Here is a 10935-nt window from a genome sequence, read left to right on the forward strand (position 1 = left end):
ATTTTAAACCATGATTTTAACTACACACAAGTAATATTTACATTATATTCATGATGTTAGTCAGAGGGGAACTGGCCCCCACAGTGAGTCTGGTTTAGGGTTAGGGTGGGGTCAGTCAGAGGGGAACTGGCCCCCACAGTGAGTCTGGTTTAGGGTTAGGGTGGGGTTAGTCAGAGGGGAACTGGCCCCCACAGTGAGTCTGGTTTAGGGTTAGGGTGGGGTTAGTCAGAGTGGAACTGGCCCCCACAGTGAGTCTGGTTTAGGGTTAGGGTGGGGTTAGTCAGAGGGGAACTGGCCCCCACAGTGATTCTGGTTTCTCCCAAGGTTATTTTTCTCCATTAATCTACATCTTATAGAATTTTGTGTTCCTTGCCACAGTCGCCTACAGCTTACTCACTGGAGTTATTAATACAACTATTATTTAATTATTTTTAAACACGATTAAGAATCGTATTTTATCTAATTACACAATGATGATTCATTGACTTTATAGACATTACAGTTTTATCGTCTGTTAATGCTAATCTTCTGTAAAGCTGTGTGTTGTGAAAGGTGCTATATAATTAAAATGTACTTGACTTGACTTGACTTGACTTGACAAGCAAGCCTTTGCTCCAAGATCCAGGCCCATCTCTGCTCCATGGTCCAGCGCTCACGCCTGCTACGTCAAGTCGCCACAACCCCCTGAAGATGCATGGAATGTGCTGACGGCTACACTGAATAATTCAGTGTAATTAAATCAGGCAGATTTTAGGCTCTAGTAGCTTCATTTTGTAAGGTCCACTTATTGGTCCAATGGCGGCTTCCAATAGCGTGGCTGAAGGAACCTGCTGTCTTTTTATTCACTTTAAATAATACTTTGATTATTTGATTTGAGTTCCATGTTTTATTAATCTTATCATTAATTATTTTCTTTATTTCATCTGACTCCTATTATAAAAAAAAAACCTTGTTGTATCTATGCTCTGAATTTTTGTATCTTATTATTTTTAGTAATTCTCTCTTCTAGACTGCATTTGTTTTTTCAATGTTATTCGGGTTCTGTGCCGGATGCAGGTCCTTTATCTACAAATTCATCAGTTTCAGATATTAGTACGTTTTACACTAAGTCTTATAGGTTCTTGGCTTTATGTGTTTAATCTTATTTGGCCAGTATAGATTCTCGACTCACCATTTAGCCCCAGTCAATTAAGTTCTGTTTTACAGATTCTCGGTTTGCCGTTTAGAATTTTAGTACATATTTAACTAATGGGTTACTTCTGAAGTAGCTAAGTTAAGCCAACTCTGACCATAGATTTGTAGTTAATAAGAAATATACTAGAAAACAGTTCTCCAGAATGAATAATAATAACCATTTATTTTACCTGGTAATAGTAATACATTCAAACAATCCAAAAAAATTAATAAATCAAACTCAAAGCTTTCAGTGAGCCAAGCATAATAATATAAAGTTGCATTCCATTCAAACATTTTCCAAACATAAGTCATTCAAATTGCATACCTGGTAGATTAAAAATGACACACAATGTTTTCTGTGAGGGTTTTCTGGCTACAGAGACCCTGAGCTCCTCTGCCATCCTTCCTTAAGTTCCAAATGATTCTATTGATATTGCAGATGTGTATGTTTAATGTTATTTAGGATTTGGTTTACAATTTAGGGAGTTGTGAGTAGAACTTTGAAAACATGATTGAGTAGGTCGTTTGATGTTTAGAAAGAATGCACCTAATCTGCATACAGCAAGTCAAGTCAAGTCAAGTGGTTTTTATTGTCATTCAACCATATACAGTTAGTACAGTCCACAGTGAAATTAGACAATGTTCCTCCAGGACCATGGTGCTACATAAAACAACATAGGACAAACACAGAACCACATGAGACTACACAGACTAAATAACATTTCTACATAAAGTGCACATGCAAACGTGTGCAAAAGTATGCGACAATACAATAAATTACTAGAAGCAACAGGACAATAGGCACAGTAAGAGACAGTGAGAGACAGTGCAGCACCGTCCAGTACACATTTATAATCAGAGTAATGCAAAAAGATGACACTTTCTAAAAATGCTAAATGTAAACATAACATACTATAAAATAGTATTCTATGGACATAGCAGTTATTGAGTTAGCAGCCAGGTATAAAGTGATAATAAATTAAAGTGCAACACTGGGGAGACAAAGGCGGTCGGGCGTGGTGCTAGCCACCCACCCCCTCGTGTACCGTTCCGGCCTTCATAGGTGCTCGCTAAAAGCATTTGCCCCTACAGTCTGTTAAGGCTAAATGGGGGATCTTTGTCTTTTTGTCTTTTGTGTCAGTCCAGTCTCTGAGTATTGAGGAGTCTGATTGCTTGGGGGAAGAAGCTGTTACACAGTCTGGCCGTGAGGGCCCGAATGCTTCGGTACCTCTTGCCAGAGAGCAGGAGGGTGAAGAGATTGAGTGAGGGGTGTGTGGGGTCATAGAATGTAGTGAGGATGGGGGTAGGAGATGTGCTTTTCTCAGCCTTCGAAGAAATTAGAGATGCTGCTGGGCTTTCTTGGTAATAGAGCTGGTGTTGAGGGACCAGGTGAGGTTCTCCGCCAGGTGAACACCAAGGAATTTGGTGCTCTTGATGATCTCCACAGAGGAGCTGTCGATGTTCAGCAGAGAGTGGTCACTCTGTGCTCTCCTAAAGTCAACAACCATCTCTTTTGTTTTGTCCATATTCAGAGACAGGTTGTTGGCTCTACACCAATCTGTTAGCCGCTGCACCTACTCTCTGTATGCTGACTCGTCGTTCTTGCTGATGAGACCCACCACAGTCATATCATTGGCGAACTTGATGATGTGATTCGAGCAGTGCATTGCTGCACAGTCGTGAGTCAGCAGAGTGAACAGCAGTGGACTGAGCACACAGCCCTGGGGGGCCCCAGTGCTCAGTGTGGTGCTGGTGGAGATGCTGTTCCTGATCCAGACTGACTGAGGTCTCCCAGTCAGGAAGTCCATGATCCAGTTGCAGAGGGAGGTGTCCAGGATAGCAGGTTCAGCTTTCCAATCAGGTGCTGAGGAATGATTGTGTTGAATGCTGAGCTGTAGTCTATGAACAGCATTCGAATGTATGAGTCCTTTTTATCTAGGTGTGTGTGCGCCAGATGGAGGGTGGTGGGGATGGCGTCGTCTGACCTGGAGTGGTGGTGGCGTAGTGGGCTAAAGCACTATACTGTAAAGCAGAAGGTTGTCGGTTCGATCCCCACAGCCACCACCATTGTGTAAGGCACTTAACTCCAGGTTGCTCCGGGGGGATTGTCCCCATAATAAAGGGCTCTTTAAGTCGCTTTGTATAAAAGCGTCTGCCAAATGCATAAATGTAAATGTAAAATGTCTGTTGAATGGTTGGGACGATACGCAAACTGCAGGGGGTCTAGTGAGGGGGGCAGATGGGTCTTTATGTGGTGGTGGCGTTGAAGCACATTGGAACGACGGCACTGCTCAGAGAGATGTTGAACATGTCGGTAAGAACATCTACCAGCTGGTCTGCACATCCTCTGAGCACTCTGCAGGGAATGTTGTCTGGTCCATTAGCCTTCCGTGGGTTGACTCTATGTAGAGTTTTCCTCACATCAGCCATGGTAAGACAGAACACCTTTTAGTTTTGAGGAGGGGTAGTCTTCCTCACCACCACGTCGTTCTGTACCTCAAACCGAGCGCTTCTGGAAGGGAGGCATCTTTGTCACAGGCTACTGATGTTGTCCTGTAGTTGGTGATGGCCTGGATGCCCTGCCACATGCACCGCGTGTCGCCGCTCTCCTGGAATTGACTGTGGATTCTCTGGCCGTGTGCTCGCTTTGCCTCTCTGATGGCCCGGGACAGTTTGGCTATTCTTCACTATTCCTAGGGCTGCCTTGTCACCTGCTCTGAAGGCGGAGTCTAGATTCCTCAGCAGCACACGCCCCTCCGCAGTCATCCACGGCTTCTGGTTGGAGTGTGTGGTGATGGTCTTGGAGAAAGTGACATCAACAATGCACTTGCTGATGTAGCTGATCACTGATGCTGTGTATTCCTCCAAGTTGGTAGAGTCACCATACGTTGCAGCCTCCCTGAACATGTGCCAGTCGGTACACTCAAAACAGTCCTGAAGAGCAGAGATGCTCCTGCTGGCCAGATTTTCACCTGCTTCTGAAGCAGTTTTGTGCGCCTGACAAGCATTCTGTATGCTGGGATTAGCTAGCTGAATGGCGGCATTGGGAACTCTGTCGCTGAGCCACGTCTCCATGAAAACAAAGACGCAGCAGTCTCAACTCACACTGCGTAGTCTGCTGGAGTCGGCTGTGGTCCAGTTTATTGTCCAGGGAGCAAACATTTGAGAGCAGGATAGACAGGAGAGCCATTTGTCTAGGGTTTGTTTTTAGCCTAGCATGGACCCCCGCCCTCTTGCCACACTTCCGCTTCCTTGCACAACGCTTAAGACGTCCTCTCCCTAGGCCTCCGGCATTAGGTAATGCCGGGGACTGGAGGCCTGGTCTCCGCAGCAATCTGAGGTCACGTAGCTTCTCCTGCAGATCATCATGCAGCTTTGTTGTTGCATGAATCTTATATTTGAGCAGTGTCTGGCAATGGTAAACACAAACACCGTTTTACCAGTTGCACTGAGACCTCTTGAATGACACCAAACATGTATGTTCAGCAACCTTTTACATTACAGAACAGGATTAGTCATAACTTTGTTTTTGGTGACCCTAAATGACCTGAGGTGAGAGGGGGGGCAGATGTGAGTGAGATTTGTTTTTATGGTCCTTTCTCATTAGGGTGTGTTGTCTCAGGTGGAGATACACTTCTGTGTGAGAGTTTTATGACGTTGGTTCTCGCAGAGTTCTTTGACCTTTACCAAAAATATGCCTTTTGGGCATAGATATTCTGGTGCCAGCCATACAATTTCTACCAGTGTTCATTACTAATGTTCTACACTATTTGGGGGTACTTAACATATTTTTTAAATAACCTTTAAAATATATTTGTTTTGAACCCAAGCAGGGGCATTTATTTACAAATTGTGCACAAATGAAGGCAGACAGGTAAAGTACAATTCTTGGTGGAGATGGAGGGTGAAAGACTAAGCCAGATTAACAGAGGTGAGCTAATGTCAAGGGAGGTGTTCACTTAGTGAGGGTGAATCCACAGGTGAATGTATTACAGGTGAGTACCGGAGCTTTGGTAAGTAACCCACAGGAGGATGTCGGAGAACGAGTGAGTATACCACAGGAGATCGCTGGAGAGAGGATTTCCCAGGATATCCCTGGGGCACAGATGAGATTTTCAAAGAAAATCACTGGAGAATGTTTGTGTAATCCACAGGAGATCGTTGGAGAAAGGGTTAGTATCCTGCAGTGTTTGTGTGTGCTTCTTATAGAGGTGCTGATTGTATATTGAATTGGCTGCAGGTACGGGTGATTCGTACTCTGGTGAGTTTGAGCAATGTGATTGGATTACTGGGGAGCCTGGTGTATTTGTGTCAATATTATATTTGGAATTATGTATCGTTATGACTCTAATTTGATTTAAATTGCTTTATAACAGTAAAAATCAATATAATATCAGTACAATAATCTCACACTGTTTAAATAAAATTTGATTATAACAACAGGAAAATGTGAGAAATGTGGACATTTTTAATGGTTATTCTTAAACTTGCTAAACATTATTGTGTGACTGCTTGTATACACAGAACTGTGTTGATTTATGTTTACATGATCATATACTCCACTGATTATAGAGGAATAGATTATTCAATTATCCAGTGAAACTAGTTTATAAATTGGATAGTTATCTGTTTACATAAATGTTGGGCTTGATTATAACATGTTTCTTTATTTGTCTTTCTATTGTGTATTTTTTTTAACTGAGAAAATAAATTATAAAGTACAATAAATAATACCTGTCTATATGGAGTATATTATCTTTGTTTGGATACCTTTTCTCACAATGTTGTCAAATTGTAAAGTTTGTCTCACGGAGTGCTACACAAATAAAAGAGTGTTTATTCATTGTGCAGTACAAGTAAAACAATATTGTCTTTCATAATTCAAACACATAATAGCTGAAACCCATTCCTCCACTACGATTAACTTTTAACCTTCAGATGCTTGGCATTATGTTAATATATAAGACGTTTAAAGTGTCTTTGCTGTAACATGTAATTCACATTGCCATGCAAGTGCATTAGTTAAATGTGCCCGTCAGATTAAAATAAAAAAATCTCTGTCGTCTTTTGCACTTGTTACAGTATACAGATCACCAGGGCGGTATTCTGATTTCCTTGGTGAATTTCCAAATTTTCTATCAGATCAAATATAAATGATCTTATGATCTAAATTAAGTGCAATAATGTATAAAGTATAAAGTACAATAATAATACCTGACTATATGGAGTATGTTGTCTTTGTTTGGAAACCTTGTATAAGCCATATTTTATTCTCACACTTAGTTACTGCAATAAAATAAATGAAATTTGCCTTGACTTGAATGTTATTGACACTGCCACTGTAAAAATGAATAGATCCTCCAAACACCCTCTTAAGTAACCTCAAATATCCCACTCATGTACTCAAAACAATTTCAGTGGTAAGAAATAAGACTCATAATCCTGCTTTTGTTTTTCCTTCCCATCTCTCATTGAATCTCAAAACAGGTCTAACCAGAATACACAAAAGACAGAGTCTAAAAAAAGTTGATTTGAATAAATGGGCAGAGAAAGTCATGCAGAATTTAACACAATTCCATACCTATTGATCATAAAAGAACATGTGATAGCACTAGCCAAAATGTGATTATGAGATTATCAGACTATAACTGTATATACAGTACTTGTCTTATTAAATTTATTACTACTGTTATTCCCTCTGTGTCATTATCAACATCTACTGACAATGACAAAGATGATTTCAGCAATCTATGTGTGTATCTTTGGTGTGCTGGAAGCACAATGATGTTTTTACCAGTAAATACTATGTTGTGCAGTAATTGACATGACAAATGGACGACAGATATAGGCCTAAAGAGTATTTTTAAAAGCAAATGTCATTATATACAGCAATAACACTGAATCGGTAACGTCTCAAACACTTCCTCCCCCTCCCCTCCCCTAAAAACTCATGACCCATGTGACTTATTAGAAAAGATTTTCATGTGTACACAGAAGATTCACACACATGCAGAGACCTCAGAGTGTTGCTGCGGATATTTCCTCTTTTCAAGCCCTTCACAAGGTGAATAAACACTTTTAACTTTCAAATAAAATAAAAATGTATGTATTTATTTTAATTTCATTGAAATCTTGATGTTTGTATTATAGTGCAACTGAAATGTTAAAATAATGAAATCTTCATTTTTGAACTATTGTTATAATGCAACAGAAGTTGAAGTGAACTGAAGCAGTTAATGCATCACAGAATGTTTTCTATAAGATATCTTTTTTGTTGGTTTTAAATATGTAGTTCTTAAACTAGAATATATTTTATGAATTCTATCCTCCAAAGTCAATTTTCACTATCATCTTATTTTTGTTATAGCACTTGTGAAAACCACCAAACAATCAAATCAAACTTGTATATAAATTAATTATAGAAGAAAGGCAGAAACAAATCTTTGTATTTATTAATATTTGTGTGTAAATATTTTTTGCCTAAAATAATGTTTTGATGTTTTTTTACTTTTTTATTTTAGTTGTTTTATGATCTTTTGTGCCTTATATTTGTTTAACTTTTTGGTTAAACAAATATATGTTTAACCAAAAAGTATATGTTTAATAAAATAAAATAATATATGTTTAATAATGGTGAAAATGTTCAACAGCTGTTTTGTAGTCAAGACTTCAAAGTTTTGTCTAGACAGAAATTGAAACAGGCACTACATGACTAGCATGGGAGCAATCCCCGCAGCCGCGGCCTTTACTCTCACTATGTGGCTGGGGCTATCTTAAAGCTATGAAACGCATCGGGCAAGGTGGTCTTTCCCGGTCCTATTCTTTCAGGGGGAAAAGACCCTGCGTAGGCCACATCCTGCCCAGTCTAGGGGGAGGTAACATATGGCAGATACACCACGAGGGTTGTGAAGCCGTACATTGGAAATGGCGCGGTGGTAGGTCCAGCCTAATGAGGGGGGACTCTACAAGCACGGCGACTGGGGCAGCAGGGCTGCCCAAGGGAAACGCGGGTCCGCCGACAGGGGGACCGTACCGCGGGAAATACATCACGGGGAGTTTGCTTGAAAAGGGAACTAAGCCCATGGAGCCCGACTCCAGTACAGAGCACCTGTGACTCGTAGTGGGTCTGGCCGCGAATTACTCCACTTCACCGGCCAGAAGGCTAGGGAGGAACATCCAAGTAGCGATGCTTAGTGGCTAACCTGGGATAGAAGGTGCACTGGATCAACTTGATGAAGGGCGCTGTGTGCAAGCGGAACACCCGGTCAGTTGTGCCGCGTTACTGAGTTCTACCGGCTCGGACCTGTCAAAACACAGAACATCTAGAGCTCTGTGTGGTCCAAATAGATACGCAAAGCGTGTACTGGACACAGCAACGAGAAGGCTGGGTCTGCTTCCTCCCGGGGCAGCTTGCTTGCAGGCTCATGACCTGGTCCCTGAAGGGGGTCGTAGGAACCTCAGGCACATAGCCCGATCGCGGCCTCAGGATAACATGAGAATGTGCCGGACCGAACTCCAGGCAAGTGTCGCTGACAGAGAACGCATGCAGGTCTCCAACCCACATGAAGGAGGCTAACAAAGGAGGAGATGGCGGGCGAGTTGTGACATATGACGAGAGCGCACGCTGCCTTGGGCCAACGCTGCCTTGTGCCAATGCTGCCGGGGTCCTGTCCAGAGGCCAGTGGCAGCGTGCCCGTTGCACAGGGCGCCCCAACCCTGTCAAGAGGTGTCTGTGGTCACCACGACAAGTCTGGACACCTGCTGCAAGGGGGACTCAGGTCCGCAGAAAGCTGAGGTCTGTCCAAGGGTTGAAAGTCTGATGGCAAGAAGGGGTGATTGTCACATGGTATGTTCTGTGGCACCATACCCATCTTGGGACTCGAGTCTATAGCCAGTGATGAAGCTGTCTCTTATGCATCAACCCGAGTGGCTGACTGACTGAGCGTGCTCGTTGGTGAGACGCGCTGTCATTGAGACTGAGTCTAACTCTATGCCGAGAAAAGAGATGCTCTGAACAAGGACGAGCTTGCTCATTTCCCAGTTGACCTAAAGCCCTAGACGGCTGAGGTGCCCTGTGAGCGCACAGTAACTCTCTCAAGTGAGCCAGGATGAGCCAGTCGTCGAGGTAGTTGAGTATACGGATGCCCACTTCCCTTAGCGGGGCAAGAGCTGAGTCTGCGTTCTTCGTGAAGACGTGAGGGGACAGGGACAGGCCGAAGGGGAGGACCTTGTACTGATATACCTGGCCGTCGAACACGAACTGTAGGAAGGGTCGGTTTTGAGGCAGAATGGAGACGTGGAAGTACGCGTCCTTCAAACCAATCTAGCTGTCGAACGCAGGTAAGAATCTGTTTCTGCATGAGCATTTTGAACACGAGTGTAATGCCAGGTTGTGAACTTGCAGGTCCAAGATTGGTCGCAACCTGCCGCTTTTTTTGGGTACGATGAAGTAAGGGCAGTAGAAACCCTTATCCATCTCGGCTGGTGGGATGGGCTCTATTGCATCCTTGAGGAGCAGGGTCGTGATCTCTGCTCGTAAGGCGCCGGCTTAATTGAACTTAATCGCGTAGCCGAGTCGGATTATCCTGGCCGGCCAGCACGACGGATTGGGAAGTGAAAGCCACACATCCAAACTCTGCGTGAGGGGCACTAACGGAACGATCGTTTTTGACGTACCGGACAGGGCTTGGGTAATAGCGTGTCGGGAGGCAGAAGAGCCTCAAAGCACTTACCTTGCTTCGCGGGTAAATCTGTTGTTTAGCCACAGGGGGACGCCCTCAGCGAGCAGGTGGGGTGCGCTGGTTTGGCGGCGCTGCGGCAAGATGTGCCATCTGCTTCTTCACCGCCGAAAACTGCTGGGCGAAGTCGTCGACGGTGTCGCCGAAGAGGCCAAGCTGGGAGACGGGGTCATTGAGAAAGTGTTTCTTGTCAACATTGCGCATCTCGACCATGTTCAGCCAGAGGGTGGCCATCGCCCGTCCGAGTGCCTGCCCTGTGACCTTGGTGACTCTGAGAGCGAGGTCGGTGGCAGAGCGCAGTTCCTGCAGCACGTTGGGGTCGGAACTACCCAGGTGCAGATCATTGAGTGCCTTGGCTTGATGAACATGCAGGAGAGCCATGGCATGCAGGGCGGAGGCGGCCTGCCCGGTAGCACTGTAGACTTTCAAGGTCAGTGATGATGTCATTCTACAGGCTCTGGAGGGGAGTACCGGGTGGTCCCGCCAGGTGGCGGTGTTATCTGGACACAAGTGGATCGCAACTGCTCTGTCCACCTGGGGGTCCTCTGTATACCCATGGGCCGCCCCGCCATCCAGGGTAGTGAGAGCAGATGAGCGGAGGGGTCGGTTCCGGGCAGTAAAAGGTGCCCTCCACGACCACGTCAGCTTGTCATGCACCGGGGGGGGGGCGTGGATATGAGTGGCGCCCTGACTCGAGTAACCGATTGAGTAGCCGTGAGGGGGGAGGCTCCAGGCCAGCTTCGCGTTCACTGCGGCCCGGGAAAGCATAGCGGACATCTGCGCATCAGCCTCAGACTGGGCGAGCAGACCCGAAGGTGGCAGCCCAGACAAGTTATCAGCATCAGTGACGCTGTGATGCAGTGGCGCTGTCGTCATCCAATTCCGGGGTTCAAGGGTTCAATGCTGGCTGGCCACGTGCCGGGGGCAGGTGGTTCGTGTGGATTTACCCAGTGAAACCAAGCCCGTCGTTATACCCATATTGCCTTCATCGCCAGCCGGGTCGTCCTCAATCCCGTGGGAA

General features: G+C 44.6%; 1 protein-coding gene across 6 annotated transcripts in view; it reads left to right on the plus strand.

Moving 5' to 3' along the window:
• Window positions 1-10935, plus strand: part of LOC127628001 (interferon-inducible GTPase 5-like) — a 187664-nt gene that overhangs the window by 95014 nt on the left and 81715 nt on the right. Inside the window, exon 1 of one of the 6 annotated variants that reach the window (XM_052104652.1) lies at window positions 7177-7240. The exons of 3 other annotated variants lie outside the window; for them this stretch is intronic. The gene's annotated coding sequence lies outside the window, so the exon portion shown is untranslated. Of the gene's footprint in view, window positions 1-7176; window positions 7241-10935 lie in introns of those variants that run through there. 2 more of the 6 variants (XM_052104646.1, XM_052104649.1) reach the window with 2 other exon arrangements.

Source organism: Xyrauchen texanus, chromosome 34 (assembly GCF_025860055.1).
Source record: "Xyrauchen texanus isolate HMW12.3.18 chromosome 34, RBS_HiC_50CHRs, whole genome shotgun sequence".
Taxonomy (NCBI): domain Eukaryota; kingdom Metazoa; phylum Chordata; class Actinopteri; order Cypriniformes; family Catostomidae; genus Xyrauchen; species Xyrauchen texanus.